The 12,107-nt window shown below is 35.1% G+C and overlaps 1 protein-coding gene across 1 annotated transcript in view; it reads right to left on the bottom strand.

Moving 5' to 3' along the window:
- Positions 1-11,689, bottom strand: part of LOC137401013 (radial spoke head protein 6 homolog A-like) — a 54,669-nt gene extending 42,980 nt beyond the window's left edge. Inside the window, exon 1 of the mRNA XM_068087355.1 lies at positions 11,686-11,689. The gene's annotated coding sequence lies outside the window, so the exon portion shown is untranslated. The remainder of the gene's footprint in view (positions 1-11,685) is intronic.
- Positions 11,690-12,107: the final 418 nt, after the last annotated feature.

Below are 12,107 nucleotides of genomic sequence, written 5' to 3'. Positions count from 1 at the left end.
TTTATTTTTACTGTACGTATTGTAAAGGGATTTGCCAGCCTTTACTTGGCATGATCTAGACTAATAAATAAAGAGAAGAGAGTGCGTGTAGTTTCATTCAGCTTTTTAGTAGTGAAGGAAATTTCACTAGCCGAGGAGCGTACAGCTATCTGCTCTGCTCAACTAAATGAGCGCGCTTCTTTATATACAATAATATCAACCGTTCCGGCTAACGGCAAGAACACCGGCTAACAAGGTGAATAAATAGGACCGCTAGCGCGTTAGTATGACAACAATATAAGTGATGATATGTGACAGTGTTATGGCGGGATATCCGATATAACAATAGCATAACGAGTGAAACAACGATACAATAAAAGGACAACACATACAAAAAACGACAACAACGATAAGTGATAGCATAATGATTAAACAACGAAATAATAAAAGAGGACAACACATACAATAAATAAGAAATGCAGTGTCATGGCCCGGCGTTCACCACAGTATTCTCTCTATTTTATTAAATTTTCTTTTCAGAACAAACTAATACAGGTTACTTATATAAGCCTTAAACATACTTATATAAACCTTCAATATACTTATATAGGCCTTAAACATATATTATAATACAAAATATAGTACTGAAGCAACTTACTAACAAAGTCACCTTACGAACGATCATCCGGAACGTAACTCGTTCGTAAGCAGGGAACTGTCTGTATACGTTATGCAGTAAGAGCAATCAATTGTAAGAGCTTTTGAGGTCTTGTGGTTAAAGTGCTGGATTACAAGGCTGCCTTTGCAATATTCGTCAAAATTTTAATTTCAAAATTTTAATAGTTGTAGCTGGACATAACGAAGGTCGACAGAAAAAAGACGACAGATGACAAACTTTGAGTGATATACATATAGATGCGTAATAGCCAGAAATTTTATTGTTGCAACGCAAGTTCATTGGAAGAAAATGCAAATCCTCTAAAACTTCATATCATAAGAAAAGTGTATGTTGTGCAGTTCAAATAAGTTTAGAGAAGAAATAAAACAACACTAAAAGTGTTTAAATGTGGAATGATTAGCAAATACTAGCTACATAAAATTTGTATAACTACAGTGATAGCAATGAAAATGATTTGAGACTTATACAGGTATTATAAGCTGAAGAAAAATAAAATCATGAGTAGGTTGAATTAATACTAACAATAAATACATAGAAGTGTGTATAACATAGGTTACTGCTCCAGAAGAAGCTAGCTATCCATCAAAATTTTGATTACATCGATACTAGTACAAAGGTAAAAATGAAATATCGGAATTAAATGCATCATTGAAGCGCTTTAGGGTAAACAAATATCTTTGAGGTGCTAAGATCAATGATCAAAGGGCTAAAAGGTATATGCCAACATTTTGTATTAATTGACCTTACGACTTATCAAAGCAAATAAAAGCCGAACTGGAAATTGAAGGCGTATAAATTGAAACGACACATTTGAAAATGACAAATTTAAAAAATAGGTACTAAATGAAGGGCTTTTAGATACTTTCAAAAAGAAAAACATGTGCAATAACTAATATTAATTATTAACAAAACATACATTATTTTGAAATACTGTTATAGATCACAGGCTCGTTCACAACAGGTAGAATATGTACTCGGGAATTCGAGCAGAGTCTTGGTCTATAGCTAAATTTGTAACTTTGTCTCTAGTTTACTTAACCACAGTCTCTTGGTAGACCTAATCCAGTCTTGCCAGAGTTTTGCCTACAAGCAAGGGGCTAGATCCTGCCCACTATACTTGTTACCAGGTGTGTTACTCCAGCCACGGTCTAGCACTAAGTGCTATAGCAAAGGGGCCTCTCTAGCCACGGTTTGCCAATTATTGAGTGGGGCGTGCCTGCCCGCTGCTCAATAAAACTAGTGTTGGGGATGAGAGGCAATCCGTCCACTGATCATGGGGTTATTCCCACTGCAGGAGTACAGCCTAGATCCTGGCCAGTACTTTTACTAACCTAGTCCTATGATAATTTAGAATCTGTTTGGTCCAACTCTAGACCATGTACATAGAGCAGTGCAAAGCCAATTCAATCTAACCTTCTAAGCAGGGAGAGAGTTGTGAATTGTATGAGGTCTACACATATTCTGATTCTATTTTACAAAAAGCAGCTGGTTATATAAATCACATTTTACTCTGATTGGCTGGACTGCATCATCAAACGATAGCCAATTAGAAAACAAGAAAACAGATGCAGTATTGACTAATCAGAATTCAATATTTCTAAAAACAGCCAATCAGGAGTATGCCCAAAACAGGATGCAGTTCATTCTTAAACAGGAAATATAGGTGGCGCTTTGGGTTAGTAACAAGTACACAATGCGGCTACCCATTAGTTACTAATATATAGAGTTATAATGGCAATCTTCAAACGTCTGTAACTCGGCGGCCGTCAGTCTAATTTCGATGTCCTTGGTACCATTGGGTAGCTTAGTTTCTGTTCTTCCTTCGCTATATAAGTTTGTATTTTTCCTATAAGGCGATGTCTAAAAACGAGCTTGTTTTAGCCCACCCACCTAGATCGTTAGTAGAAAGTAAAAAGTTAGCCACCACCTATAAAATATAATTGATAATGAATAAAAACTAGTATTAAATTTTGGCAATACGATTTTTAAAAGGAATAAAGTACAAGATAATATGCGAGAATAATACTGCTAAGAATAATAATAAAATATATACACAAAGTACCAAACGGTACAATACATGAAAAAACTTAAATTACATATTTTAATAAATGAATAAAACGTAATTACCCATAAAAATTGGTGTTGATTACATGATGACGACAAGCCCAACGCCATGATTAGCTATGCTATGCCGTATTATGGGCGTCATCACTCTTCCAGCTTTTTTCTTTTGTTTAACTACTTTTGTTGATGAAAATAAATCACAATTCCACACTTAGCTTGCAAAATGCTTTCGCAGCTAGAAGTAAAAGTAGTAATACAACTCCGATACGCCGTACTGCTACAATGCCGAAACAATATTTTAGTAACCAATAGACTTTTAGCAATTGACACATGATAACCAATCGCTATTAACTGAACATACGACAAAAACACTTGATTTTATATATACATACTCGCGGTGCTACCCGGCGTTGTCAAGGTGATAAAAAAGTCTGTAGACAGAAAACTGATTTGTATTTAACATATAACAACATTTGCCATTCTAACTTTCAAACTACATGTAAATATCATGAGAGATATGGCGCCTTACAGTGCCTCGCGTTGCGTGTTTGCAACTCGAGTTGCTGTTCAAAGAACTCGACCTGGGTTTTTGATGAACTCGAGTTGTGTTACGCAAAACTAACGCGGGGTTTGTAAAAAAGCAAAGTGACTAATTGGGGTGTCTCATTTACAGAACTGCACTTGCGCATATTATATAAAATTTAATAATTGAACAATAATAATAATTTAAACATATATTTAAATTATATGTATTGGCGATATTTGCGCATATTTATTTGTATAAGTATAAAGAGACAAAAACAATTCTAGAATGTAAAAAGCAAACTAAAAACAATCTATGTAGGGGCCGGGCCATTTATTTTTCAAATGAAAAAAGGATTCTTTTTCTAGAACCTGACAAAAAACTGAATGAACACCGAAAATGAGCAAACATAGAAATTATGTCAACGATGTTTAATGATGCACCAAAAAATTCCATATAAAAATATAGCTAGAGAAAATGAAATGATGAGTTGTTTAGTATGGTGCCTTGCAGTGCTTCGCGTTCCATGTTCTCAAGCTGAGATGTTGAACTTGAGTTGCTGTTGAAAGAACTCGGTCTGGATTTTTGATGAACTCAAGTTGTGTAACTCGATTTGTACAACTCGAGTTATATTTACCAACTTGAGTTTGTAAATATAACTCGAGTTGTACAACTCGAGTTGCAAACTTGGGACACTATAATTTGCTATCAGCAAATTATAGTGTCCCAGTACATACATAGTTTAACAGTTTTACAGTACATACATAGTTTAATTTCTATTAGCTAACGGGTGCCTACTGATGTACCATTGTTAATATAACCAGATCTACGGTTATGCTACCGTAATACCAATATATTGTGTCTTACTTTTACAAACTCGCATTCCGTGTTCACAACTCGAGTTGTGAACACGGAATGCGAGGCACTGTAAAGCGCTTTATGAGAGAAGTGTTTTGTGTAGTTGAAATAAATTAAAAGAGAAAATAAAAGCAACTGTAAAGGTCTTCAAAATTTTTCAAACAACTGTAACTTTCAAATTTCATATCATGAGGAAATGGTTTCGTGCAGGACAACTGATTTAAAAATAAATAAAACAACTGTAAAGGTTTTCAAACAACTGTCAGTTCAAAATTTGATAACTTGAAATAAGTATTTTGTTGAAATAAATTAGAAGGAAAGAATAAAAATGTAAAGGTGTTTAAATGTAAATGTGAAATCCTTAGAGAGTAATGGCTAAATATAGTCTATTTCGCTATGATTACTATTAGCATTACAAAATTGGCATGCCAATTTACGCATACCAGTGTTGGCATGCGAAAATATTGTAGACTATTTATAGACGTACACAGAGTGGTATAAAAACCCATAGTCATTATCTAAGGCAATCACCTCCTGGTAAAAATCATCATCATTAAAATTAGTACCAAAATACTATGTTAACCTTGGTAAGTATAAGTATACCTACAATGACTTAAGTGCATTTTGTGGTTATGATATGCGAGATAATATAACACTATAATGTACTACGTGGAGAGATCTTACCTTTGAGATAAATGTGTAACATAATCACTGAATCTAATTTAAATGAATTTAGTTTACTAAACACATATTTGAAGGAAGTGTTGGTATGTATTGTAACTTCAAACTTTTAACAAAAATTTTATTATTTATCCGTTTGCAAATCATTTTTATTATAACGGATACCGGAAATACTGAAAAACAAATACGGATAACTGGATACGAATGGCGAGTTCAGCGACGTATATATTTTAATAAAGTCGATAATCCGTACACAAATTGCCAAATTTTAAGTTCGAGATAAATTATTGTTGAAATAGTGGGGCGGAACAAATTTGCCTTAACGAAAAAAATCGAAGAAGCATCGAGTTGCATATACCTACACGCAGGCTTGGGGCCACTAGCAGTGCAATGCGCACTGCACTAATGCACTGCACTCGTGCAGTGCATAGTGCAGTGCAATTTAAAAATAGAAATGTCTAGTGCAATGCTAGTGCAAATTTGACATGAGTCCCTGGGTGCACTAGTGCAAGTGCAGTGCTTAGTGTGACATGGTATGTACTAGTGCACTGCCTAGTGCAGATTAGAAAATTCCCATAAAAGCACTAGTGCAAGTGCAGTGCACAGTGCAACATAAAATGCTCTAGTGCAATGCCTAGTGCGGATTGGAAACTTTTTCATAAATGCACTAGTGCAAGTGCAGTGCCTAGTGCGACATAGTATGCACAAGTCTAAACTAGATCTAAACTGACTGGCGGCAACTTTGAAAGGCTAATGTTACTTCGGCCTAATAAACATCTTCTCTGAACAATATTGCTTATCAATTTTGCCATCAATATGACTTACTCTTTACATGATACTGGTTTATCCAAGGGTAGATTTTCTTGTTGTACATAGAACATTTATGTAATAAGATGTGAATTCTTCCATTCCATGCTTGCTTAGTATACTTAGTTATTGTAATTGTAATACATTGCACTATTTGATATCTGTTGTCATCTGCACTATTTAATATTGAGCATTATTGTAGGTCTATGGTTTGTTTGAAATTTTAGGTGAGGCTAGTTTATTTGACAAATACATGGCTGACATCCTTTGCACGGCTATAATCGTACTATTGCAGTGGATAGCAGTAGATATCTGTTGATTAGCAAACAATTCTTGCAGCTGCTATAGCAAAAAAGCGCATTGGTCTAGTGCCTAGTAAAGTTTAATAGTGAAGTGCCTAGTGCATTTATGATTTTACACTGCACTAGTGCTAGTGCAATGTCTAGTGCACAAGAATTTATGCTGTTGCAGTGCCTAGTGCATTTTTGACTTCACTTTTCGATGCACTAGTGCTAGTGCAGTGCCTAGTGCACAAGAATTTCTGCTAGTGCAGTGCCTAGTGCATTTTATATTATTACTATGCCATGCACTAGTGCTAGTGCAGTGCTTAGTGCCCAAGAATTTCTGCTAGTGCAGTGCCTAGTGCATTTTATATTATTACTATGCCATGCACTAGTGCTAGTGCAGTGCCTAGTGCACCTTACTGTCGTCTAGCCAGCAAATAGTGCAGTGCGCTCAATTCTCACTAGTGGCCCCAAGCCTGCATGATACATATAACAAGCATGTTTAGTAAATGCTCAATATGTTGTTAATAACTTCATTTATGGTCATCCAACAATCAATAAAGCAATAAGTCTTATGTATAAGTAATAAGCTTATTACAGTCTCAAATGTTCATTACAGAAAGCCTTTTGTAAAGAATAATTACAAGCTTTTAGGTATGAGTTGGCCTCCATAACTGTTGTAACCATCACCAGCACATTGTAGTTACTTTTTATACCTACTATGCTGGCTGCATGTAAGAAATCGGAATTTACCTTTATAATGCATGTTTGATATTTCAAAAATGTATGCAAAAAATGTATTATTAAAATATTTTTAGTTTTTAAAATAATTATTTGAATTCACAGCCATTTTAGATTGCTTCAAACAGTTTTTTCTTATTATTTAGATACATATAAAACTAGATATGCCTGTATATTTTCACAAGCATGGCACATTTTCAGTAATGAGTTGCGTGCGAAACTACCATAAACACTACTACTTTCAATAAAAACTCTCATGCCATTTTCATTTTCAAGAAGTGATGTGAAAGTGATTGTCAACTCGGCTTAAGAACACATATACCTTTGTAAATTATGATTCTGAATTAACAAACAGTAGTTATTCACAAACTTTTTGTAATAGAGGGGCACTTCTCACAATCTCTATTTCTTTTAAAGCAATGATAACAATGTTGTCCATTTAATAGAAACTCCAAATGATGAGAAACCCAAGTTAGTATCGCAAGAGGAGGAGAAGGGCTCACAAAGTCAACAGCTTGACAAGAACACTGGCAAGTACCATAAGTAGTACAAAGTGGACAGTTGGTGATGGAGCCTCAGGATCGATGGTGTTTTTGTGGGTGGGAGAACACCTCGTTTATCCTATTGGAAATTAGTCTATTTGTTATTGACCATCTTCCTAAGATCCTTAAAATCCATTTTGTCGGGGCATTAATCAAGGATGGCAATGAAGCAAAATAGCCAAGGATCAAATGGAGCAATGAAAAAATCTTAAGAACATCTATAGAAAATGGTAGCTGCACAGAAGAACAAAACTACACATGAATTAACAAATCACATTTCATGTAGTCGCACTTGAGGAAACTAGTTGCGGTACTCGTATAGTTTACTCTGTAGTTGCGGATGTACGATGAGAGGAAGGGGGGATGAAAGTGTCACGTAAGCACTTGTATTTAAGCACTTTTATCCAAAGCACCATGTATTCATTTATATGTATTCGAAATCACTTATATCGGCATATCTAAATAGCACAGGGTAAAGGTATTGCAAATGCTTCAGCGGAAGATCACCATTAACAGTTTGACGTCGTTGCAACAACGAACAAAATAGGACACGCACGCACACACACATACATACATGCACACATAGAACTCTATTGAGTCAACAGACATTGTATAAAAGCAAACCAAAATGGCTTAATTCGCACATCTCATCATGGTGTTACAACTTCTTGTTGGTCTGTAGGTGTCACCGGCCAGTTTGGCGTAGTGACTTCTGCCGTAGCAACCGCTGCTCCTGTTGCCAAAAAAGGTTTTTCAGAAACTTCGAAAGAAATTATTTCCCTATTACCCCTTTGGAAGTAGTTTCCATTGTATAGTGTAGGCGATAGTAATCTCTGACGAATAGAAGTAAGATGGTGAAATTTAGTGGTAATACGACTAGCTGTAAAAATCAATGCAGGCAATCGACCATACAAATATGTGTGAATAGCAAGAATGCAGTGGAACTGGAAATTAGGTCAGAAAGACTGGCAAAGACCTTCATACAGTCTGTGAAATCCTTAGAACGCTCAGCTACCTATAGGATTTTGCTGATTTTGGATTCTGATGGTCGTATTTCAATATTGCTTATATATAGTCACTGTAGTTGTCTAATAAACTCTATTAGCTCAAGTAAAATTGAAGTAGATTAGCGGCTATTACATAAATGAATGGTGTTACTATGTTGAATAAAAAACAACACAACTTAGCAGCACTCGTGAGCTTTGCCAATGGTGTGGATGGAGAGAAGAGGACTTATAGATGGACGCTACAGTCGTTTAATGTAAAACGGCAGGCTATACAACCCCATTGAGTTGAGAGTAGCAAAGTGCATAGGTTATCACAAAAAGTAATTGAGTTGTTATTTTAAATGCATAAAATCTTTTTGATAGACATTTTTAAAGTCATTTATTATAATTTATTTAGAAATTTCCCATATATCTACTCAAACACTTTTGCTCAATCCCGTGAAGTTCGAGTTATCCATGTTTGACTGTATATATTTCAAAGTATGTAAATGTATGTAAATGGAAGAAAGCAAGGAGTAACTGACACTTGTAATCTTACTTGATAAATCTTACAGATAATCTAACAAATAATATTACAGTAATCTTACAAATATTTGTTGTAAAATGTGAAATTAATCACGAATTACTAATTGGTTTACAAGGAAAGAACTGTAAGCTAATAAATATACTTAGCTGTACAACCGGCGTTGCCCAGGTAATAAAAAAAGTGCCAAAAGTCTGTGGACAGAAAATTGATTTTTATTTAACATAAAACAACATTTGTCATTCTAACTAAAAACAACTTTAAAGATTTACACAAATAATACACTAATACAGCTAATACACAAAGCTAGTACTGATAGAAACTTTTGAGAAACGTGTGTTTAACGAATGCAATATTCGTCTTTTGAGGAAAGAAAATTGCTTTTGTTAATATAAGCCTGCTTTACCGCTATTAAAATAAAAGTTTAATAAAAAATTGATCAGCTACTAGTCATCAGCGAAACTATTGTTTACAACATTTTATTTAGTATATTTTAGATATAGCTTATAACATCATTTTTTTCTAGACAATGTTGTACTGAATAGCAGCAGAAAAATATAAGAATGATTCATGAACTCAGATATCGTATTTATGAGAAATAATGACGACATAGTTGTAATAAAAGTGGTGTGGAGTAAAAATATTCTTCTTGCCTTGTGTAAGTTAGGTAACTAGCAGTGTCCTAAGATGAGGTTTACTGCAAAATTATTTTTCACAATGTTACTGCAAATAGTTTTTTAGTTATAGCCAGTTTTGTACAATTTATAGCTGGACTTGAAATAATTGTTGCATGTCGCCTTAGTTTTCCAACATCAGTGAGAAATGTTAGCTCACCGTAGTAATCGTAAAATACATAGTACACAAATAATGATACAAGAACCGCAAGTCAAACACAACTGGCTAATGGCATTTGGCAATGACTCAAGGACAAGTATGAAAGAGGAGCAAAATCAATGAGAAGGACACCGGACCAGCAAGCCAGCGAGGTAGGAGCAACAAAGCAAGCGCAGAGGGGATGGGCAGATAGACAGAAGCCAATACAGGGAAGAGTAATACAAGTCCAAGATAGCCAAAGAGCTTGTAGCAAACAGTTTGCAGAGGATCAACTCATATGGAAGAAAGTTCACAGCTGACACATTTCACAGAAACAGGTAGCAAGCCAGGAAGCCCTAAAATCCTGAGAGAAGAGTTTATTCAGCCCCCAGCTAATAAAAAGAGCTATCACTATATTCCTAGTAGACACACACTTATTCAACTTTGACAAGCCACAACAAATAGGGCTAAATATATAAGCATAATCACTATGTTTCCATGACGCGCATAATGTCCACTTTGAGTTGTGCACAAGTTGAGTTACGGTGCAAATTGTTATTTTTGCTTTAGCTAGTAAGCATTGCCAAAAAAATTGTAATTTTGACTTTTTAAAGATAATAGAGCTCACAGACACTTGGAAAAAAACCACTGGCGGTTATTGGCGATTGTAAGATAATCACCTACAGAAAGTTCAAGGTCTCGAAATCCTAACACTGCTTGTTGTGAGCATTGATACTTTGGTTTATTATTGTCAAAAGTGCAACACTGTCAAAACAAATTGCAAGGAAAATTATAATAGTGCCCATCTGCATTGATTTGTTGGTTCAATTTTGCTTTATAGCAACAGTCTGATTTTTGTGGGGCAAAAGTACCACTTTGTCTATGATCAAAATTTGTCTTGGGAGAAATTAAAGTCAAGGTCCAGAGTCTAACATTACACATAGAACCACAGACCTATTTAGTATTTACACTCAAAAGAAACAATAGGACAGTGCATTTATTCATCATTAATATTCTAACAAAAATTACCAAAAAGGAATTATACACACAACCTGGTGTTACTGTATTTTAACAATTGTTATAGCGTATTCCTGAAGATATCTTTTGTAACTTGGTTTACCGTTGCTCCACAAAGCTTCTGGTTTACCTTTAAGGAATCCTCTCATTCATGCATCACTCTAGTTTGTGTTTGTAGATGATCGTCGCAACATTCAAGTTGAAGTTAGCAACTCTAAAGATGTTTCCGACATGCATGAGCTTCTGCAGGATATTGAAAATTTGATACAAAGTAGGTACATTATTATTATATTGTAACATTACAAGACAGATTTTTGCGCTGATGTTTATTAAGATGAAAACGTATTTTGTTTAGCTGCTTCACTCATACACATTTGATTAAAGTGCTTTCAAGCAGTTATAGACAAATAGTGCAGTTGAAATGTTGATGATTTGAGTAGTTTAGTTCAGTAATTTATAAATATTACACTCACTATTGTATTTACGTGGCGATTACCTCAGCCTAGTTCTTAATTATTAGAAATTAAACTTGTTTCAATATAGAAGGTAGCTCTTTTGGATTAATTTCTTATGCAGAACTCATAGCTATAGCCATGGAGAAAATGACGGAGGTGGTGCAGCTCACTTTTAATGGAATACCAAAGACAAGGTTCCTATTCTTCCTGACTGGTAAGTTTTTAACTATTTGCTGCTCTTTCATCATTAAAAACACTCAGATCTCTTTACAGAACATTTGTGGTTTTTTAATTGCAGCAAGACTAATAGCTTATCGAATAGAACTGCTGAGTAAAGTAACAGGGGATTGCTCATAATTTCCTACTGTTAGTCCTAAGTATGGATAAGCTAGTGGATGGCTTAAAGATTCACTGCCATTCGGATGTAAGATAGAGGTCGAAAACAATCTCATAGCGCTTGGCTTTTTCTATCTTACGACACTCATACTTGTTAAATCTTGTAGTGAGAAGCAATAAGCAAATTTAACATTTTAATTAGACAGCTTTATTAGCAACTGAACCACAGTTAACACAAGCCAACTCTACACTTAACAAGGCCAGCTAGTAGGTAAGCAAAAGATAGGAGATGACTCATCATAAGCTATTTATAGAGCACTAGCTGCACATGTCTGGGCAGGAATAAAACAGAACTCTCGTGATAGTGCATACCAACTTCTTCCTCAATAGTTTTAACCTACTACTTGCTTAGCATTTGTTGTTTATGAGCTTGTATAAAACTCAGGGCTGTGTCTAACACGTTGCGGGTATTTACAAACTGTCAGCAATTTAGCAAGCGTATTTGATAGATGGTCTGATTGAACAGGAGTTGGTGGAGATACAACATCAGGTGCATTTATTCTCATCTGTAATTGATTAGCATGGCGCTTCCAGATTCCTCCATCAGTTTTCAATGCCTATAGCATAACACCCAATTTGCCAACAATAGCCTCTGCTAACCATTTTGGTTGTCCACTGTAATTTCTAGCAAAAACTAATATTCCTGGAGTGAAATATCTGCACGATTGTGATGATCTTGATGTAGTGCTGCTAAATCCTGCTCAGATAAGCCAAATGTGTCGTTCCAATCTAGTCCAA

Source organism: Watersipora subatra, chromosome 7, assembly GCF_963576615.1.
Source record: "Watersipora subatra chromosome 7, tzWatSuba1.1, whole genome shotgun sequence".
In the NCBI taxonomy this organism is placed as follows: Eukaryota; Metazoa; Bryozoa; class Gymnolaemata; order Cheilostomatida; family Watersiporidae; genus Watersipora; species Watersipora subatra.
This window is presented reverse-complemented; position numbering and strand designations above follow the sequence as displayed.